Genomic DNA, 21,601 nt, shown 5'->3' with positions numbered 1-21,601 from the left:
TACTCTCTCGGGTGCTTTCTTATCTCTGCTGTTGTTGTTGCTCCTGAACATAGAGGATGCAAAAGTTGGATTTTTTTTTTTTTTTTTACAAATCCTTTGAGAGGGAGAATAATAGCTTACCTGCGCTGCATTCTCTGCAACAAATAAAATATTGATGTGCGTGATATAAGTGGAGCCATTTCGAAAGGTATGGTCAAACGGGAAAAAATTGCTGCGTGTTATCCTCAAGGGACAATCACTAATGCCCACCTTAACATATAAATCAAGCCCAACGCAAAAAATAAAATACGACGGTGGCTCATTTATTGATTCTTTGGAGAGATTTTTTTATAATTGCGGTGGCAGTTTGTAGTGGTGTAGAAGCAGCCTCCACGGTTTCAAAGAATTTAGACACGTTTTTTTGTCTAATTTTAGTTTTGGGGAATTTAGACTTGCACTGCTTCATAGAAAGTTGTTTTTACAGCCTCGCATTAACAAAAATCAGAGACATCATGATGCATTTATCACAAGTCGAGCCCTGCACGTCATTTAAGTCCAGCTGCAGTCATATTCTTTATAACAACATTGCTATAATATTATTAAAAGGAAATTGTCTTGTAAATTTGTTGTCCCAAGTAATCTCCCGAAAGATTAAGATTAACATAAATTTAATTAAATTTGCAGTTTTAACTCGTTTGTTGTTCACTCGAGCCATGATTTTCTTTCGCTGGTACAAATTGAACTGTACAAGGGGCACGGACGAAATATAGTTTATTGACACTCATCTAATCATATACCACGCAGCCTCTCTGGCATAAATATAATAGACTGTAAAGCCACCCCAGGGAGATTGTTAAAATAGAACGACAGGTTAACGAAGACCAGCGGTGAAGTATTCCCATGTGGGCTTCATCAAACGGATACCCAAGCGATGGATGGCAGCCTTTAGCTGCCGTCTAATAGTCACACATTGGACACATAACTGCAAGAATGGGTCCCAGGTGGTTGCGAAATACTTCACAGTGCCCATTACCTCATGGTTGTCAGTGGGTTTGAGGCTCTAGAAGGAAACAGAGACAGATTGGAGAGCGGGCAGGGCTTCATGCCTAAATGGGACTGTTGGGAGATGCAGCCGGGTGGCCCAAATGGTGATAATCCAACATGGAGCCAGAATCAGAGGTGCTATTGGTGGTAAGAGTTTTGATGATATCTTTCTAGTCCCCTTTAAAATCTCGATGACGTACGCATGGAGCCGAGGGGAACAAAAGGGGGCTTTGAGAGCGGCTTTAGTGTCCATGTTTGTTTTTCACCATTATTTCCTTCCGTGAACTCAATCCACAGGATGGAATTAATCACCTTCTGCCCTCCCCACGTACCTGCTCTTGATCTCCCCGGGCTGTCTACCAGCCGTCTTAATAACATTCGTTGGCTGTAATTCACGATACCGGTAAATGAGATTAGTTTGAGAACATGAGCAGACGAGCGAGGAAGAAAGTGAGAATTTGTAAGTGTGTCAATTAGGCTATCAAGAAGCACCTGCCTGCCGACGCAAAGTTCAAGTTGTTGCCATGAAGGCTTGCTTGTCATCGTGAACCCGCGAGGCTCGCTGCAGCGGAGCCAAACGCACCCAGCAGGTGCATGATGGCTGAGATTATGTTTACGATGATAGTGATGATGATGATGAGCTACTGATGTCATTTCATCACATGACACAGATGTCGCTCACTTATTCCTTCTCACTATTTCTCCACGGCAGAGCTTCCACCGGGATATGGCTCTTTTCCAAATTGATACCATTTGCTTATGGTGGCAGGTGTGTTTTTCTTTTCCACAATGACAAAACTGCGACGGCAGACCCCGACGTATGCTCCATGTAGTACAGATATGGAAATGTGCGCACACGCCTCGAAATGTCCACACTCAGCTAAATGTCAATTGTGTGTGATAAAGTGTACACATGCTCTACCTATGGGGGGTGTAAACAGAGGAGCACTTGGCTGCCTAAAGCCCCCCGAACATGCGTCAGCGCCTCCTATCATCCTACGTTTGGGCTTTGCATTTAAACTAAACATCTGGCTGTGTCAGCACCAGTTCATCACAGCTGCGACAACAGTTTCACGCCCACCTTCCTTTTTTGCTTCCGTCACTGAGTACATTCACAAACACCGCTCTGGGTCTGATTTACGACTGTAAAAAACAAGCCCAGGCGAAGGTTACTGTTGTCAACGGAAGGTAAAGGAAATTACCAGTAACCTGTGTAAACTGTTATTATCATATTAAATCATATGCAAGACGCCCACCAGCATTGTGTAATTTAGTGGCACTCAGTAAATCTGGCCCAATGTGCAATGCCCCTGAGGACGCTTTCATTTGAGACCACCAAGCCGAAGTAGAAATTGTACAACCAAGCATGGGTGTCAAGCGGTGTACATGTTTGATGCAGGCAATAAAGTTACAATAAGACGTACACCAGAGACAAGAGACAATAACAATTTCAAAAGAGGCGACACACACACACGATGGAAGAAGCATGTCAGTATGTTTCCATCCTGCTCTGGTCTCTGATAAGCAAAAAACATTGCCTTTCTTGAAGTAGTTACAAAAAGCAATGTGTTTTTATCTCATAACAATCATACAATCATTCAATCACAGGATATGCAAAAGCGTTTATAAACGTGATTTAGTACAAGCCGCCACCCACTGCAATGCAATTATTCATCACTATTGGTTATGATAATGAATACCTGCACTGCATTAACAGTAAGATGGAGAAACTCCACCCCCCCCCCCCCCCCTCCCTCCTTCCCCAACCATCAGATGCTTTTAGCCTCCGGTAAAAGTGCTTCAATATTAACGCGATTGCTATTCCGACATTTGACATTAATGCGAGCACTTTGCGCAACACAAATGATTTGGCCCTCGGGTTGTTAACAAGAGGTTACGACAATGAATGGTGGCAACGGGAGAAGGGACAAGCTGTGAATCTGAAAATGGAAATCCGTTAAAGACGCACCAGGCGGGAGAGTCGCGTGCTCCACTGGAGGCGGTTTTACGCAATTGGAGGTCATGTTCACTTTTTAGCCAAGGGGTATTGTTAGTTACTTTCTTTGTATTTCTTTGAAAGATTTTTATCTGTACTTGCATATTTATTTTTCTGCCAACTTTTTAACTTTTCCACATCATGTCGACTGAACTTTCCGACTGAACGCAATGTTTCACAAAGATAACTCAATGTGCCTTATGTATGGAAATCGACCCGTTCGTTGATGTTGCATCAATAACACGGTGCGCCTAATAGTCCAAAAATAATTAGTAATTGATTATGATGCTTAGCTTGAATAAATATTACTTGCTAACCAAGAATATTTTTTTGACACAAAGCCAAGTCAACAATAGTAGTTTGCACAAACTCTTTAATAGTATTTTAGATGTGTAGAAACAAAGTGGGCATATGTTGCCAGATCGTTTTTCCCCCCACAATTTACACACATTGATTGGGCACGCACAAATCCCTTGTTGATTAATTATCGCAAGGTCTTTGAGTATTTTGTTCACACATCCCAAAGGGAAGAGAGTGCCACCAATGCATACGTTTGAGGGCTAATCTACTTAAAAGTGTGTGGAAAAACACGCAACATTGTCATGTGTGGGTTGATTGATAAAGTGCAATCATCCACGCTTCCTATTTGGAGATGCACCACACACACACGGAGGAGAAAAACACTAAAGCCGACCGACAACGAGCTCAAACTAAAGACCCTTCTGCCAGTGGTAATGTTTAATGTGTCACAATGAGAACTAAGTTGCTCTTCTCCCAGCGGCTGTTTGACCACAAAATGTTAATACGCCTCGTCATTCTGCCACCAGTCAGTAACTTTAGCACAATAATAAATCAAAGTAAACATATAGCTTGTGACTCTGAGATTTTTATATTGGGTACTAATCAGACAAGTCATTAAGTAATAATGAGCCGGCACTTGACTGCTGGTAAAGGGTTTGGGGTACTTTTTTTTTTTAATGCTTGTTTGTGAATGTGTGTAAAGGTACACAATAATCTGCATTCAGCCGATCTATGTAAACACACAGCAGCCAGCGCTAACGGAGTCCCACTCCAATTATGGCAGCATCTCACCCGGGAAGAAGCCCACTACCCCACCCGTACTTTATGAATAATTGATTGTTTGTGCCAGTGTTATATTTGTAAATACATGTTTGCGCTCTGATTAATAGTTTTGTCGACATCTTTATTTGTTCAATGTAATTTGATTTCTGTGTATTATTTATTAGCTGAAATTGTTCTCGTATGATCACAAGGGCAAGAAGAATATTTGGGATGAGCTCCCGTCTGCACACACACACACACATATATGCGCTAGCTGCCCATTTAGGCTCCCAGCAGGCGGTTGTGTGTGTTTGTGTGGTGCAACATGATGTTCTGAACAATTCGCAACGTTGTATTTAAGTATTTGTTTGTAGCTAAGTGACGGTTCCGGGTTTCTGTGACCGGATCCCCGACCGATATTTTTAAACTGACACAGTAGATGCATGAGAGCCAACATATTTTTTTAAATTTGTATGTTGTTGGGTAATCACTGTTTCTGTGTTGCATTCGATCAAGCAAACCTTTTGTGAACCAACCGATTGTATGCTGCATGTATTGCATTCAATTTTCATTTTTCTTCTGGCTGTTGGATGCCTCAGTGGGGTAGTACCACAAACTTCCCACTTTGGGAACCGGTCAGGGCAAACACTGGCTATTAACGATAGCTTACACAAATTGCCGTTTTGTTGTCAGTGGGTTGCATCACGCACTTTGGTCTGTGTGTCAAACAATTGCATTTTCCTCCATTTTTAGTCTCCCATTGGGTAATTCTGTGTGTCATGAATGATAGTTTCCTCCATCATTGTGTGTTACAACAAAGCATGACATTTTCAAGATTGGAAGTTCATGTGAAGAGATCATCAGATAAAAGTGCAAAAATGTACGCTGCCGTGACAAACGGGAGCTTTCACTTTGGAAGGCAGACAAACACGGAACATCATTACTTTGTGTGAGTGTATCTGTAAATGTACATGTATTTGCGAGTTTATTGCCATTTGTGTTAGTGCGGGCGGACTAACTGAAAAGACGTGGGGAAAAAAGAAAAAAAGCCGAGCTGCTCGGCACCATATGCCAAATATGCGCATGGCTGCCAATTTGTGTGGGATACTGGCAAGTGCTAGCAAGGCTGAATTTTTGACAGAGGGAGATGAATAATTGAACATGTGCGGAGGGAAGTTCTATTGGGATATCCACGCAGAGAGCGAGAGAGAGAGAATAGAGCGACGCAAGCTTGCTATCAGCAAGACCCTCATTTAGAGATGGATGTTCGTTGCTTTTTTAACAAGTCAATAAGGGAAACAACTTTTCAAATGAAATGAACTCAAATGGGTTTTGTCTTGAGACGTAAACTTGATGGAACTTTGAACTTTGTAACAGCTTCAAGCAAAAGCTGCCAAGCAAACAAAGCAGATCCATAAAAGCATTTATTCGTTCAGCAAATGTATTTTATATTTGTATTAAATAATTAAGAGACTGGCTCGGCCTAACTGCAACACTGTTGCAACTGCTTATTGTGGAAGACCTTACATCATCTCGGGCCTTCTGAGCCTCCCGTCGTACGGAGTCTATTTTTTCAGTCCATATTTTCAAAGCGGTTTATGACATGGCCAGTTTAGACGTCACAAATCATTTCAGAGAGTTTCAAGGCTCCAAGAGGGGCATATCTACAGAGGCAAAGAGGTCAAGCGAAATACTGGTCGGCGTACATCAATCCAACAGTGCAGGTTTCGCCTTGAAATAAATGCTAGTGAGACTTGTTGGCCATGTTGCCACAAGCTATAAAGTATGAGAAAGCTTTCATGAAGGCTTCGCGCATATGAACTGCGTTCTTCGCCGTTTCATTCGATGTCATCATTTTGAGGAAGTCATCCATCGGCATCCTCTTTAGCCAAATCCATCTAACCTGGTCAGCATACTCAATGGTTCAGGTCTTGCATTTGAAGAAGATGAAGGCTAATTTGAAATGTTGTTGCTTTATTCAATAATGAAATTTGTCCTGGCAAAGTTGAGGTCGAAAGGTTTTCATGTTTAATTGAAGTTGTGCGGCGTGTGATACGGTAACATTGAGCGGATCTGATAACAGCTGGAATTTGTTTAGCGAGGTTCCTGATTAAAATAGCCGGGCGAGGAATGCAAACAAGAGCTGTGGAGATTGCTTCGGATCAAATCTTAGCTGATGGAGGACACAGCAAGGGCAGTGGAAAGGAGCCTCCAAGCCTGTCTCTTCTCTTTCCATCACCTCGCGGTGGTGTCAAGGCCCGAATAATTACCACCAATGACCATGATCCATGTTCGTATACAATATTTTGCAATGCCACTCTTTATCATTCACCCAAGATCAATGGCGTTATAACAACAGCTTTTAGTTCACGTCAACCCTCAAGTAGTCGTATGAAAGCAAAATCTTACAAGTTTGTCTCTTCTTCCATATTTGGTTTACTTCCAACACCGTCGTTGTTAAAAGAATAATGTCAAATTCTACAGAGAATAAAACACAAACACGACAGAATGCGTGTTCATTTATAGTCTCGGTTGCTAGCACATCTCTTACTCGCCTTTATTCATTCATATTAAAACGCTTTTCTACTTCTGTACTGCTGACTCATCACCTTCCATGAGGGATCTCTCGCAATGAAAGACTCGAGTCTGGGAGTATTGAATGAACTTTCAGCGATGGAAGCGTAAATGGTGGAAGTGTTTGGCCAATGCCCTTGAACGGTTGATGCAGCCGTTCGTCACTCAGCAACCTCAACGTCATTCCCCAAATCAATAGCTGTGTGCTTTGAAAAAAATACCAGGGTTGAGTGTTCCATATACCTGCATTATAAATCGATCCTCGCTGTGTATTAGCGTGCCGCCCCTCTGCAGTCAGTCATCTTAAAGGCTTCTGGATGTGAAGTGGTCGCTGGCTGATCCTCTCGGAGCTTAATTGGCTCTACCTGAGAATGGAGGTGAAGGTGTAATTGTGATAAGAGGAAAATGCTGCGCTTGGCTGCTTTTAGTGTCCTTTTCTATAATCTCCGGATTGATTATGTTTTTTTCTGCCAGCCGTGCAAATTGTTCAAGCCCATCAAGTGCAATTGGAAACTCTGTCTTGGCCACAGCACAATGCATATCAGCAAACTATAAACTGGACGTAAACTGCTGATGAAGCTGGATGATCATTGCTAGTTGTGTTTGATTTATTAATTGCATCTATGTAATCGCTGAAGGTTATTTTGCTGTATCGTCATCTAAACCGTTTACTCGAATATCCAAAAATAGAAGCCTGCGATTGTTAGCTGCCGTGCTGTCGTTATTTTGCTGTTAAAAAGAGCCAACTATCATGTCTTGAGACACATTGACTTGACAAGTATTGTGATCGATGACTCAAATAAGAACTCTGAGCCAGGTGAAGTACAAGTCTTGCGGAGGCCTCCTCTTCTTTCGCCCCTGCATTTCCAATTAAAGTTGTTGTTTTGTCTGCAGCGGCTCTTGAACAAACGGAGACAGCCACTAAGCTCTCGAACTAACTCACAAAGGACCCGGGCGGCAGATGGTTTGTGTAAAGGTATGTGCAAAAAGCTACTGGGAAAGAACGAAGGCAACAAGCGTGAAAATAGCATCCCGTCTCCAGTGAGAAGCCGCCTGGTTTGCGACTCCCCATTAGCAAATTTGGAACTGCTCAAGAATACCGCTTGACTTATCGAACAGCGGTGATGTTTGAGCCGCTTCCCTCTTAAAATGCTTGAAAACATCCTCAGGTATTGATTGAAACACCTGATGTATTTTTATTCCAGTAAAATAAAAGCGCTGACAGATGCTTGATGCCGAGTCCGGACCGTCTGTCCCAGTTGAGTCAAGAGAGCCGAGCCGCTGCCTCCGCCGACAAAGGCTGACACGCTTGTGTCGAGGCACACACACGAGCGAGCGAGCTTAATGGCTATAAGTGCTTTTTCACCCAATGGACTTACACGTGTTACAACTCTTATCCCATGTACCTTCATTTTCGAAAACATGACTTTCATGCTTTTATGTGGCTTGTTCTCGCAGAGTGTTCGATCTTAACTTGCAGAGCTTTCTGAAATCTGGTGAATATTCTCATTAAAACCTACACAACGATGCGTTAGTCGAAGTTGACAACAGTTTAATGTCGGCCATCTTTGAAGAACTCAAGTTTAGAGCAAGAGCAGATGATCGGTTTTATGTGGATTTCTCGCCTCTTTTAATCATTATTGGATTCTGCCCTACGCTGCTGAAAGTATCAATTTTAATTGGACGCCGTCTACTCCCATAATCACCTGCTTTATTATTTCAGGCACGGTATATTCTCCACCAATTAGTTCACACTTTATTTTAACATCCTGGCTGGGACTAATGATACACCATTTCCCGGGTCTAATTATACCTACACTGTGGGACATTATGAGGAGCAGAAATGGCCAAATACTGCTTAGTATTTCTCATTCTCACGATCACCTCTCGCTGTGAGATGATTTTTTTTCCCTCTTACTCACCTTCCCCTATTATACTGTTCATTTTTTTCTGGTCCAACCCGAGCAGATTCGCCTGTCATGGACACTAGAATTATGGTTTCTTGATGAAAAAATGTGGAGCAGCTTTATTATTATCACCTTTATTTACTATCCCACTCGTGGCACAGCATCTTGAGTCGCCTCTCTTCAAGGTGTAAGAAATAAGAAATTCCAACACCCACACTTGAATAAGCTCCAGCCTTGAAAGTGGGTTTACTGCTCATGATTGGCACCTGAGTCTCTCTGTTTCTATAAAGAGCATCTCTTCTGAAAAAAAAAAAAAAAATAGATAAATAAGTCCCATATTTTACCGAATGCTTCACCTCAGCCTCAACTTCTCAGAGACGCGCAAAATAGTCTGGCTTTTATGCAAACTCTGGCGAGGCCAGTTCCGTGAATGTCTTTTTACCTGCATTAAATGTCTTTTGTGCATTTGGCGGTTTTCACTGTCAATCTGCTGTTACAGCAGTAACAATTTGCCTGCCAATCAGCTCCACCACTCAGCGCGTGCACACCTTCACTTGCTTCATGTGCTTTTGCTCAAGTGTGTGCTTTTTTAGTCACCTGTGGGTAGAATTGTCACGCGTTCTCATTAGTGATGATCATTAGCCAGCCATTTTTCGGGCAGAGGATAGAAAATGAGAAGAAGCAAAGCCTGTCTCGGGTGTGTTAGACGTTATGATGTCCATCGAGTGCTTGTTAATCCACTGCCCTCGTTATTTAATTGTGCCTGTACAGTTGTAGAGAGAGTAAAATTCTACTGCATTCATAAATACACTCTGGACATAGAAAATATCATGTGATGAATTCCCATTCAGACCTCTATAATTGGACATAAATCATGTTGGGTCTCAGCATTTCTTCTTAGTGCCTGGCTGTGTGCAGACAGGCGTCTTTGAAAAGTTAGAGCTGAGTCGTTGTTCCTGTATCAGTGCATGGAGTCGTGCAGATTCACCATAAAGGGTGTGAAAAGTTGCCATTAGTGTCAGACTGTGTGGACCAAATTCAAGACAGGAGGAGGAAATGGACCTGTGTGCATGCGCGCCAGTGTTGGTATGTGTGTGAAATGAAGACAAAGGAGTGAATGGTGGTGTTAAAAGAAGATCCAACGTGTTGGTGTCACAGGTGGTCTTCTACCGCTGCGCTTGTGAACAGAATCTTCTTTACAGGTGTTGCTGTATGTGAAGTGCTTGATGGCCCATAAGTCTCCGAATTGTCACGCGATGACTGCGTCCCAGGAGGCTGAGCTCTTTGTCTCACCTTCCCACCTCCCATGGCACCGTCCACTGAAGCTTTTCATCCATGTTTAATGCTTCCGCCACCGTTAGCACGACGGCATCTCACTGCACCACGCGGCAACATTTTGCACGTTTGCGTGTTGCCTGTAACGTACAAATGGCCTCATGCCTGCAACGGCTTTAAAGACTGTTTTTAAATGCTGGATATTTGACATCAGACGGCAGTGCAGGAAGATTGCAGGATGTTTTCTCCTTTTCCTGCTGCTTCCATATTGCGACCTGAGGGGCAAGGTTGGCATGCAGTCGAATGAGATAGCAGTTAGCCCGTGGCTAACATGTAGATACTTATTCCGGAAAGCGTATTCCCGAATGTACACATCCACAGCCTGTATTTTGCCCCGATGGAAGTACTAATCCTGAAGAGATGAAAGGCGACTCCCTCTGCTCTCTGATCTCAGTGTCCCACTGGGGGCAGCTCATTTGATGCCTGACGGACAGAGAGCCGGCCCGGTTGATGCGTACGGCGTCCTTGACCGGAGACGTAGGCCAAGTCTCATGCTGATCCAGTCACCTCATAGAAATCGATGTCTGACATTCCTTTTATTCAAACTCCTCATGGTGCCTCCATTTGGCCGCTGAGCAAAGCAAGAGTAAAAAATGGAAGTTGAAGGGCGCATGTGAGGGCGCATGCTGAAGACACCTTCACAACTCAACAGGAGCCTTACGCTACAGGACCACGTTATCTACCTGAAAGCCATTTTGGTATCTAGCAACCTGTTTCCTTTCATGAACAATCAAAATACTAATTATGAAGAAAGATGCATAGAATAAGATGTGCACAAAGACAAAATAAATACAAAACAACCACAGTAATAATCAGATAAATAAAATTTTGAGTCATTATTTGTTTGGATTTTTGAAAATTCAAATCCGTTTCCTAAAATATGCACACATCTTCCAAAAGTTTGACTCCATTTTGCTCAGCGCCTGCAGTTTCACCTTTGCGTGACACTTTGAGGTGCTGCTGAAACAGGTGGCATGCAGTCTCCCTGCAGAAGGACCAACCTGCTCATACATAACCATGCTGAATGTCGTGGCTGCGCAGTACACATGGGGGGTCACCTCGGCACAACTAGGCCTCTGTAGTCCGTGGCGGAGTGGGCAGGAGGATCCTCCCACGGTCTTTACAAGATTGCTTTCGCTCAACACTTTTCCAGCGGCAGGCTACCGATTCATACTTAGGACTAAGCACACTGCACATTAGTTTTCCCCTCCAGGCTCTATTTTGCTTTCTTCTTCTCATGCCCACTCTGCGACAGGTGTCTTTTCAGCGCCGGATGTGATAAACGGAAGGCTGTTTGAGCAGAAAATAAAATGCACCCTGGGGGGCGACAAATAAAAACAGACCTCCAAGATATTTTGAACCGGAATACTCAAAGAAAAAAAGTCACACCCCTGAGATTCAATTTTTCTGTTTTCCTCACATATTGGTAGACGAGTTACAGGCAATAATTGGAGGAAAAAACGGCTAGATATTGTTTCTACTGCAAGTGAATAGAGATGAAAAAGGAAGGAGAAAATGTCAGTATATAATTGTCTTGGTAAGTTCAATAGATTGGACTGAGAGGAGGCTCCAAGAGGTCTTTATTGATTCGAATGTACAGTTTAGGTGGTTACTAATTGATCGGGAGCAATCATGGGGTGGTCATAAAGGCCAACAGCGACTTTGCACCTGTAAAGCTTGTTAAATTGACTTAAAATTCAAATACATGGCAGTGAGGAGCCTCGACTCAGATTGTGCATGACCCGAACTAACTAAACTTGCCTGTTCCTGTCTCTCAATTCTACAATGTTTTGTAGCACTTTTAAAATGCAATTTGCGCTACACATTGAGCTTTAAAAATTGCATTAAGTGTACTCGGCAAATTACTGCCATTTTTTACGCAGTCATTTTTTTCTCTCTAGTTTTTAACGTCAAGCTTTTAAGCAATGGCAAAGATGTTGGGCTCATAAATGTGTAAAACGGATTCTGTCAGTACCTCCCCAGCCATAAACCTTGTACGAGCTGTTTCAAAAGTTGTGCTTACAATGGCCCTCTAAAATGTGAATTTGAAGTTTATTTTTGAACATGAGATCGACCAAACACAAAATCATTTTTTTCACATTTTCACATCATTTCATGTTATGCCAATAAGACAAATAAATCAACATGTTCAAAAAATGGTTTTCGATCTGGAATTAAATAACACAACTGTTAAAATTATGTTTATTTATTATTTTCATCACTGTGACTTCCTCACCACACTGAGGTCACTATCAGCTACACTGGTTGTCTATTTATATTTCCTTGCGTGTATTTGCCTTGAGGGCCAATTGAAAAGCCGATGCTTGGAAACTATCATGTTGTCAAGCAGACCCCCCATAGCAACAAGGCTAGCTGCAGGTTGTTCTCATCTGGTTTAAGATGAAAGACAGCAAAAATTGAGCGATCTTTTTATATCAGCTGCAATTCACTATAAGCAGCCATTACCCTAGGAATAAAATTGCATAATATTGAATATTTTCTCCAGCCAAGTGTAGAATGTTTTATAATGACAACTCATCAACATCTTCCAGCTTGCATGGCAAATTACTTGCAAACGACTTACATCTCTGTTCATGTACTTAACAACGCGTCCCTGTCCCCGAGCACCGTGTTAGTTGTAAAGAGGTTAACGCTAAAAACACAGAGGCCTAAACTCGTGTCACTCGCTACATCCACGCGCACTTTCACTTGGTAGAACAGAATGACCTCGTTCTGCCAAAAGCCTTCCGTCTTCCCCGCCGCATGCGCTCAGCGGCACACACGCTTTCTCTCCCACACTGGGCTACGTGGAGTTCAGACTTTCAGCAAGCACACTCCCTCTGCGGTCCTGTTAAGTGATTAGCTCACACAGTTCATACATTAAAACTGCCTGGAAGTTTCATTCCACCTATAGAGCTCTGATGAGCAAGCAATTCGCTGCGGAGAGCAGCGCTGTCCCTCATAAATTAAAATGGAGTCTTTTCAGGACACCTACTGTAAGTGGTCTGACAGCTGGTAGCACTGGAAAGTGTTTGACAAAGCATATTAGGATTGTCAGGAAAAGTTTAGCAAGAAGGAAAGATTCACCATTGCAACTCCAAAACTGCTTTCGTATGTACATCTCACAGTGGGATGGGAGCAAAAAATGAAAAACAAACGTTGTGTGACCGGAGAACGGGTTCGGGCAGCGTCATATATTGAAACAAATCTCAGTGTCTGCTTCTCGCTGACTGGGCAATAACTGAGAGTGAAGTAATCAATACAAAGACACCATGAGATTACATAAATATCACAAAGGAACAACTAGCAGTGCCCAACACGAAGGTCGAAAATCATAAACCTGAATACCATGTATACGTTCATTATTATTACGATATAATTTCCTTTCTCAAATGTAAACAACGTTCAATGAATTATCTAAAAAAAAAAAAGACAGTTTAGAACAGTCTTTGCAATCCAGTTTGGAAAAATATACCAGTGCGGATACTTGACTTTCACACAGAGATCCTGTAGTTGCCGCAAAACGACATACTGCAGTCAGAAAATTTGATATGTGACGATACCCGAGCTGGCGCTGTCATATAAAATACTTGTTGAACACTTACAATTGCTTCCAATACAAGAGAAAAAAAATAGTTGTGGGAGGACATTTTGCGTCCTTCCTTTTTTTTTTTTTTTTTTTGCTATGTAACAGTTTATTGCATGAAAAGGCGAGCTTTGTTTCCCAAAAAATGGCCCATTTTGTGATCTAGCCATTCTATCAACCAGAGAGTTTTTGCTTTTCTTTTCAGTCACTCTCCAAGTGCACATTTTATGATGAACAGGACTCATTTCTTCACCTCTTTGCCTCGCTCTGTGGTCTATTTTTATCTCCTCAAAAGCTCCTTGGCACGCTTGCTAATCTTCATGCTTTTCCCCTTTCTTTTCTTTCTTCTCTCGACCGTTTGATGGTCTTTTTGTATCTCTTATTTGATCGTCTATGTCTTTTGATGGATTCCATTCTGCAGTCAGAACCCATGTCTTGCCTTAAAAACTGTCACTGTCATCTCAAGCTTTCGTCGCAAAATGATGTACAAGCGGTGGATCAAAATGTTCCATCGTCTTTATTTTCAATTATAAATATTAAATATAATATGTGCATGCTATCATGTTGGATATTACTGCATGTTCTTTTAGTAACTGGATGAAACAACAACAATTATGTTTTGCTAGTTCACGTTTGCCAGAACTGCTGCTCCCTCATGATTGACTCTAAATCGGGGGTACTCAAACATGCTGGTGGGCGGCGCATTTTAGACCTGGTGAGAACTTGAGTGCCCCTAATGATCCACCTCTAAAACCTCTTCACAATTTTACAAAAATAAAATCTAACAATGAAACAATATTATAGATGGAGAAAAGCATTCTATTTTCTTTTTTTGACTCCTTTTCTCTCTCTTAATTGGATTTCTGTCTGAAAGTTTTTACTTCAGTATAGACTACATCACTTCTTTCCAACATGTTAATGTGGAGCTAGCTTTAAGAGAACAGCAGGCTCGATACGACAGCGAGTCCAGACATTATCTGTCTCGATCTTTTTATACCAAAACTTCCGCTCTCATATGATAGTAGAAAGATGAATATTTAATGAGCACATATAGCCATCGGAGCAGAGAGAGCAGCAGAGCAGCTCAAGTAAATTTCAATATTCCTGGATGGCTTTTCTCTGCTCTGTTCCGATCATATCTTCATTATCTTCCCGTTCTTCATTTTATTTTTTCTCTATGAATAACCACAAATGCGCAACGACAAATAGGCAAACGATGTTCTGGCATTTACATAAAGACACAGAACACAAAAGACATTTCTTTTGTTTAGATGAACTCATTGTTCCCATCTTCTCTCAATGCCTGGCTTGAAGCAGGTGCAAATAGAGTTTGAAGGGCTGACAGAATAAGTCGGATGAATGTGAAAGGAGGGCGGTAAAAGTTCTCCTACAGTCTAACAAAGCTCACGTGTTTGACTTAGGTTGTGAGCCTGTATCGACATTGATGAGGGCGGGACCTCTGTCCTGTTGACAGATGGCCCCCGCAGTCACAGAACGCTCGTCAGCTCACGGCTCAGTGTCAGGACAGCCGCTGCCATCCGAGCCCTTGCAACTGATACTTGGAACAATACAGGCTGGATGATTATGGAAATAATGATAATCATGGTTATTTAGACTGGAATTCAAATCACGATTAATAAAACGATTATTCAGTGACTTCAAACCTTCAGCTCCTCACGTCCGTTCCTCACTTGCACATCACACTCGTTTCCCAAACTCTCGATTTTTTTAAAGCAGTCCCAGCACAATCACATGACGCTAAATGCTTGTTACGCAATCAATACGGAGTGTTCAGGATATTTTAACAATATTGGAACTTGCAAACTCACCGCACAGGTTCTGCACATTCATCTGTTTTCTTTAATCATAACGTTTGAAAGAAGGCCAAAATCGATTACATTTTGATAAATGGCGAGCCCAAATACACAATACTTGTTTCGAAAATTTGTTTTGGTGTGTAAGCCCAGTGGATCGGGTCTGCTTTCTGTTACCCTGTGCTGTAAACCTCATTCTGTCGCCCCCATTTTTCTTCTGCCTCGCTACTATTCTGTCACTCCATCATGTCTACCTTTCTGTCTGTTGCCCACTCTCCTCCTCTCCATCTTCCCGCCTGCCGTCTCCCTCACAGTCACACTGTAGTTAAGAGAGAACATGAGAGATGAGCAAACACGCCGCCTGTCACCGGTCTCATTTTCAAGGCTGCGCTTGTTCAGCTTTCTCCCCAATCTCCAACCTCTCCCCATCCACAATCTCCTCCATTCTGCTCCTTCCTGCTCCAGATTAAGCATCGGAAAGCATTGTTTCCTTTCTTCACTCATATCTAAGAATAATTGCCACTTTTGTGTCTTTTTTTTTTTGGTCTGACGTGCTCCTGTGAAGATTAACAACTCTGCTGGCAGAGATGGAATCACAGCAATAGCCAAGGAAATAAAACCGTCACCTTTTGTGTAATGACAGCCGTCGTGACATTTCCAGGCTTGGATAAACTCATTTAAAACACACAATGTCCTCAGAGCTCAGTGCAGGAAAATGCCATCTTAATCTTTATTTGATGTCTTCGGAAACTTTTATGAGCTTTTCCTCAATCAGGTCTGGTCTAATTCATAATAAGACTAATAGAAAATACAAGAAATATCGATTAAGATTGGTTTCTTATTTTTCATTTCGGACAAGATTTCGAGCTGTGTGCTAAGGGTAACTGACATTTTCTTGCTCCAGTACGTTGGGCTTTCCCCCTTGAGTTTCCAAGCAATTGTGAGCTGAACAATGCTGACAAAGCCAAACCGCTCTTGCTCTTCAGGCTCAGGAGTGGCTGGATCAATGCTGTGCCGTGGCCGTGGCCCCGAGCGGGTAAGGCTAGCATCATCCTTCATCCCACTGGATGTTCTCGTCTGCCACTCTGTCAGCACGCTGCCAACAGCAAGGCTGAGATTTATCCATAGCAGACAGCTCAAGTCAAAGCATATGTTGTGGGTTTTGCAAGTTAGCGTATGACGCAATTAGCGCCGTTGGCTCACGGCTAAGACCGGCTAAGCGTCACAAACCTCCGCGGTTTGCACACTTACAAACTGTTGCTGGCACCAGTCGGAGGCCCAGCTGTGAGTTGGCAGCCAAATAGAAGTGCAGTTCGTTTGCCGTTGTAACTACAAATCTCCCTCTCTGTGTTCAAACAGTAGAATTTACTGATTCCCACATTCAACAATCCCCTCAATGCCTCTTTGTACCTTAATATGGAAATAGAGTGCAAACACAGCAACGAATGAGGACGAGTCAGAACAAGGGCATGCAAGTGGCGGTATCAGTTGATCTGTTGATTGTTACTAATGATAAGAACACAATCACTTTCATCTCGCCATTTCCTATTACACTTTTTTTTCTGCTGGAGTTGGAATACAGATAACCATTAACACCCACATTCGTAGTGGCACTTAATGAAGATTACTGAACCAAGACACCGCTACACTGTCAGTGATAGTTGATCACAACACAAAAACAGTTTAGCTTAGTCATAATGTGCAGACAATTGTTTCTCCATATCAAATCCTGTGAAACGGTTTTCTTAATTTGAGAGCAAACATTTTTTTCTCCATCTGGTCTAATGCAATAAATGTTGCCATTAGCCCAAAGTCCCTTTGTCATGATGACATTCTGTATGTTGACCAGAATGGATCCAGCATGTTTGTGCTAATTCTTGTCTATAATTTTAAACCACGAAAGCAAATTGTTGCACCCCCAGTAACCCGAATGAATGTTGTGCTTCAAAGTGAGAAAATAATCATCACGCTGGACTTTATTCATTCAGTCGAGCCATTAATTTATATCTTCATTGCTGGTGTGATAACATGTAATTGATCCTCACCTTTTAACTGAAAGGCCATGTTTCCTGATCAATTAACGACTTCTGGTCTTTTTTTTTTATCAAGGTCATGAGTGATACATTATCAGTTAATGAGAAATGGGCAAACGTCTGCTTTGAAAGATGGAGGCAGGAGGTAAACACACATACAAAGCGTGCATAGACACACACATGATAGGAGACACTCATTTAACCTTTCTAAAGTTTTTTTTTTTTTTTCCTGTTCCATGGTGAGTTGTCCAGTAGTGATAAGAATAATGGTTTAGCTGCATGGCCCATTGGAGACCAGCCGCCCATTCCCGCTCATAGTTGAGCAAAAAGCTGCTCGCCCCTCTCCCTATTGTGTCTCCTTCATCGATAGCAGACAATGAGATTTAGCCCTGCTCTCTTATGGGATTGTTGCATGCCGGCTTGAAGGATCACAAGAGATGGATGGCGCTGATAACTGTCAAAAGGTGACTCTAGGAAATATACGAAATGGAACAAGGGCAAGAGCTGGACATTGGTGTACCGTTCAAATATTTTTGGCCACACTTGAGGCAGTACATTGTTGCACCATGAGCCACATAAAGCCTTTTACAAAGCGCGTGGAAATGTTGAATGCAAATGTAGTCAAGTGATTATTTTGGGGTGGTGACCTCAAAGCAAATATCCTTTAAAAAGAATTGAGATTTGTCGCTTAAGAGCGGATTCCACTCTGGAAGGCCGAGGTTGTTTTCACACTGAAGTGTGGCTAATCTCAAAGAGGACCGTGATTAATGAGATTATATGTGATCATTTCTGTTCATACAAGCTAGCACCAACATCTCAGTTGAAACTCGGTGGAATGGATTTGTTCAAAATTGAAGTCAGGCTTTTTAGCATCCTTAACTGGCTATGTAGAAATGCTTCTGGTTCTCCTTGTGTGAACTACAGAGTGGAAAGGCAAAGATGAATGATGACTGAAAGCATTGGGGGGGTGGTCATCTATCAGTCTGTGTACCTGAACCTTATAACGGCCTTGATCTCTTCTCAAGGATAAACAGATTAGTTGTGTCCCTCATCTCGGTAGCCCCGAGACTAACTATAACTTTCCCCAGGAGGGTTTGAGGAGACACTGGATTAGCCAGGAACAACAAATGGGATCTATCTTCAGTCTAATCACTGGCTTTTGAAGTCATGATCTGTGTCGGAGAGGTAAACAAGATAAAATGGATGTTTTATATTGTGGTTAGACTGACAACATGTCATCATTGCCTCATTGCTCAAGCTGCTCTAATCGGTTAATGCAAACACATTCTTCTTCGAGTTACGGCAATACTTAAATATTATGTTTATCTCGTGATTGTTAAATTGTTTTTTTAGAATGTGCTAATTTAGGTACAGCTCTCTTAAATTCATCCCTCATCCTTCAGCACCCAATTCCAGGCATAAGCTATTTCTGCTGATTTCTCTGTGGATTTTTGTAATGCTAATTAGAGCAATTGTTGGGTATCAAGGCGGGATGTTGAACACGGTAGCTAAACAACCACCAGGGAAGATTTCAATCGCAGTTATGCTAATAACACGGAAGTGAAGAAGATGATGAGGAAGATGGTGTAGAGGAAAGCAGATTTTACGACATAGTAAGGAAAGTGCCAGAAAGTGACCTTGTCTCTGAAGGCAACTTCTCATTTAGGATGACCTCCATAGTATGAAATACTTCTACACTCATCAACACGTGACCCACAATGTGTAAGTCGCCCAAAACATCTCTCTCATTCTAATGGAAGCCACTCATGTCAGCTATTATAAAGTTAAAACGTTATCTAAAATGAAAAAGTTTTGCTCCTCACATTAAACCATTTTCTTTAGTGTGGTGTGAGACCTCTGGAAAAAAAAAAGTACTTACATGAGAATAATGAGTTTTCATCACAGTAATTATATGCCTGAGTGAGAGGCACTGATATTACCCACAAGGCCCTTTTGTTCCTTGATACCAGCCCAAAGTTGGTTTGGCCCAAACGGTGTCCCACCACCTCGCCTCGAGCTGTGTAAAATCATTACATTGTACAAGGAGATAACAGGCATTGTGTAGACAGTCATTGCCTTCAGGCTGTTTCCCGACTTCACCTCTTTAAAAAAGATGTTGCTGCGATAAGCATGGCTCCTTCTCGCCATGTGCTAAATGGAATGCTAAGCCTGTAGGGCAGCGTCCGTCTAAAAGTGCCATCCAGTCAGAACAAACAAACAAAAAGTAGGAAAAAAAAAAGGTGTTTGGTGTAGCCGGTTGTATTTCAGAGAAATGTTTCTCATTACCATCCGACATGGGGCTAGTGGATCAATTGAGGACGTTTTCAGGCTTTGTCTGCCGCCTTGATGCACATTTTGGATTGATCGAAAGCCAGATTTCACGTCCCTAACGTGGGTAGCTGCTGATATGACTGACGCCCAGCCAAAAAATAGTTTTCCGAGCAGTGTGTGTGCTCATTAACGTTCACAAGGCATTGAGGCATTGAATATTTTGGTTGTGAATTATAACAATACGGTATTTATAGCCGAGTCAAATAATTGCAGTTATATTTTGTTACAATAAAAACCTATCAAAAAGGCACCCAACAATATGACCAATAAGAACAATTATTGTTATTATTATGTGTGAGGCATCTCTCATGTGAAAAATGATTGTTTACTGCACAAGACAAGAAGAGAGAAAGCGTATCAGTCACCGAGGCCTGCAAGTTCAATCTGCGAGCCAGCCGTTTAATTGCATCCGCTCTGCTTTTCTCCCACTCTGCCTCTTTATCTGCCTCTTTTTTCATTCCTCAAGCCTCCTCATCAATGCACACATGAGAGGTGGCTAAAGCAGAGATAAACAGCAGGGCCAAATCCTCTAATAATCTACTCAAAGTGGCCGATGGAGTTCCATCCCCACCGCGGCGACCTAGCTTAAATTTCTATCTAAGTATAGTCACAAGTGAAATAAATACTTTGATGAAAAACACTTCTCATATTATAAAGAAAATCCAAATCCAAGCGTGTTGCTCACGAGGCCCACGCCACATCATCGGGTTTCACGCGGTATGAAGATCTTGGTAGCCTGACAGGCTTGTAGGCACCCACGCCTTCACTCCGAATGGCAAGAGCATCTTCTTTTACAAATGTTCTACCTGCAGAAGGAGGGAAGTGATAGATGGAAAACAAAGGAAGCGGATGCTTCGTGTGTGCGTGGGCCGATGTTGGCCACAAAAATATGACGTGTGAGCTGTTAAGGTCATAAAGGTGTTGGTAATTGTACCGCGGCTAATAAGCAGTTGAAAACAAGAAGTATGTGGCTGACTTATGTACTCGCATATATACTTGCATATTACAGACATAGAATACAGCCATATTCATCAAAGCGAGTTTCAAAACCACCCACGCAAGATTAGATTACAATATTAATCAGAATTCAGAGTTGAGAGGAGCGGAAAAATGCTTTGAGCTCGGCTGCTTGAGGTATTTCTGTTGCGGCCAGTTGTTTTGTTATTGTCATCTTTTCCAGTGCTAGTGAGTTCAGTTGGAGGAATTTAGTGGAAGCAACACAAGGAGAAGATAGACTGCGATGGTGGAAGGTCACTGCAGATGATCTGCAAGCAGGAAGATGGAGACAAAGTGCAAAAGCATGACTTGATGTAGTTATAGTTGAAGTTTGGTCGGCGTAGCAGCTCCTCAGTTTAAGCCCCCTCCCACTTTTTTTTTTCGCTCAATGCCACCATTTTTTTTCTGCTGCATGTGTTCAGACCCTCAGCAGCCTGTCAGCTATTGACGTAGATGGTAGGACACTAGGAAAAACACAAATATGTTTACAAAAATTACTCATAATCCATCCTAATGCACAGATACTATTTTATAGTGGGGGGGAAAAAAGAGTTACAGTGCTGCTTATGTTTCAGAAAACAAATACACACCAGTGATTTCAAACTCGGAGCCTTTGACAGTGTTAGTGAGGAATTAAAACTAAAAATAAAAGCTCTGTATTGGCTCCAACTTCTTCAACTCTGAACTAACTCCTACACGAACAGCCACGCACCCACGCAGGAACAGGGACACACACGTATAAGTGGCACATGTCACGGATCCAGCTGCACCACGAGAGACCCATCGGAGTGACAACAATTAGCCTGCTCAGTTCAAGCAAATTGAAGCCATTTACATAATGCATGCCTGCCATCACAATTTATCCGTGGCCAATTTGAAGCAGGTCTTTGTTATCTCATCACAACCTGTTGTTAAATCACCTTTGGCTTTTGTGCGCGGCATAA

The 21,601-nt window shown here is 42.2% G+C and overlaps 1 protein-coding gene across 5 annotated transcripts in view; it reads left to right on the top strand.

Annotated features, from left to right (window-relative positions):
- The window catches only part of cdh4 (cadherin 4, type 1, R-cadherin (retinal)), a 141,967-nt gene that overhangs the window by 83,172 nt on the left and 37,194 nt on the right, over positions 1–21,601 (top strand). The window lies entirely within an intron of this gene.

The sequence above is a fragment of the Syngnathus scovelli genome, chromosome 11, assembly GCF_024217435.2.
Source record: "Syngnathus scovelli strain Florida chromosome 11, RoL_Ssco_1.2, whole genome shotgun sequence".
Lineage (NCBI taxonomy): Eukaryota > Metazoa > Chordata > Actinopteri > Syngnathiformes > Syngnathidae > Syngnathus > Syngnathus scovelli.
Note: the sequence above shows the minus strand (reverse complement) of the source record. Positions and strands in the feature narration are given on the sequence as shown.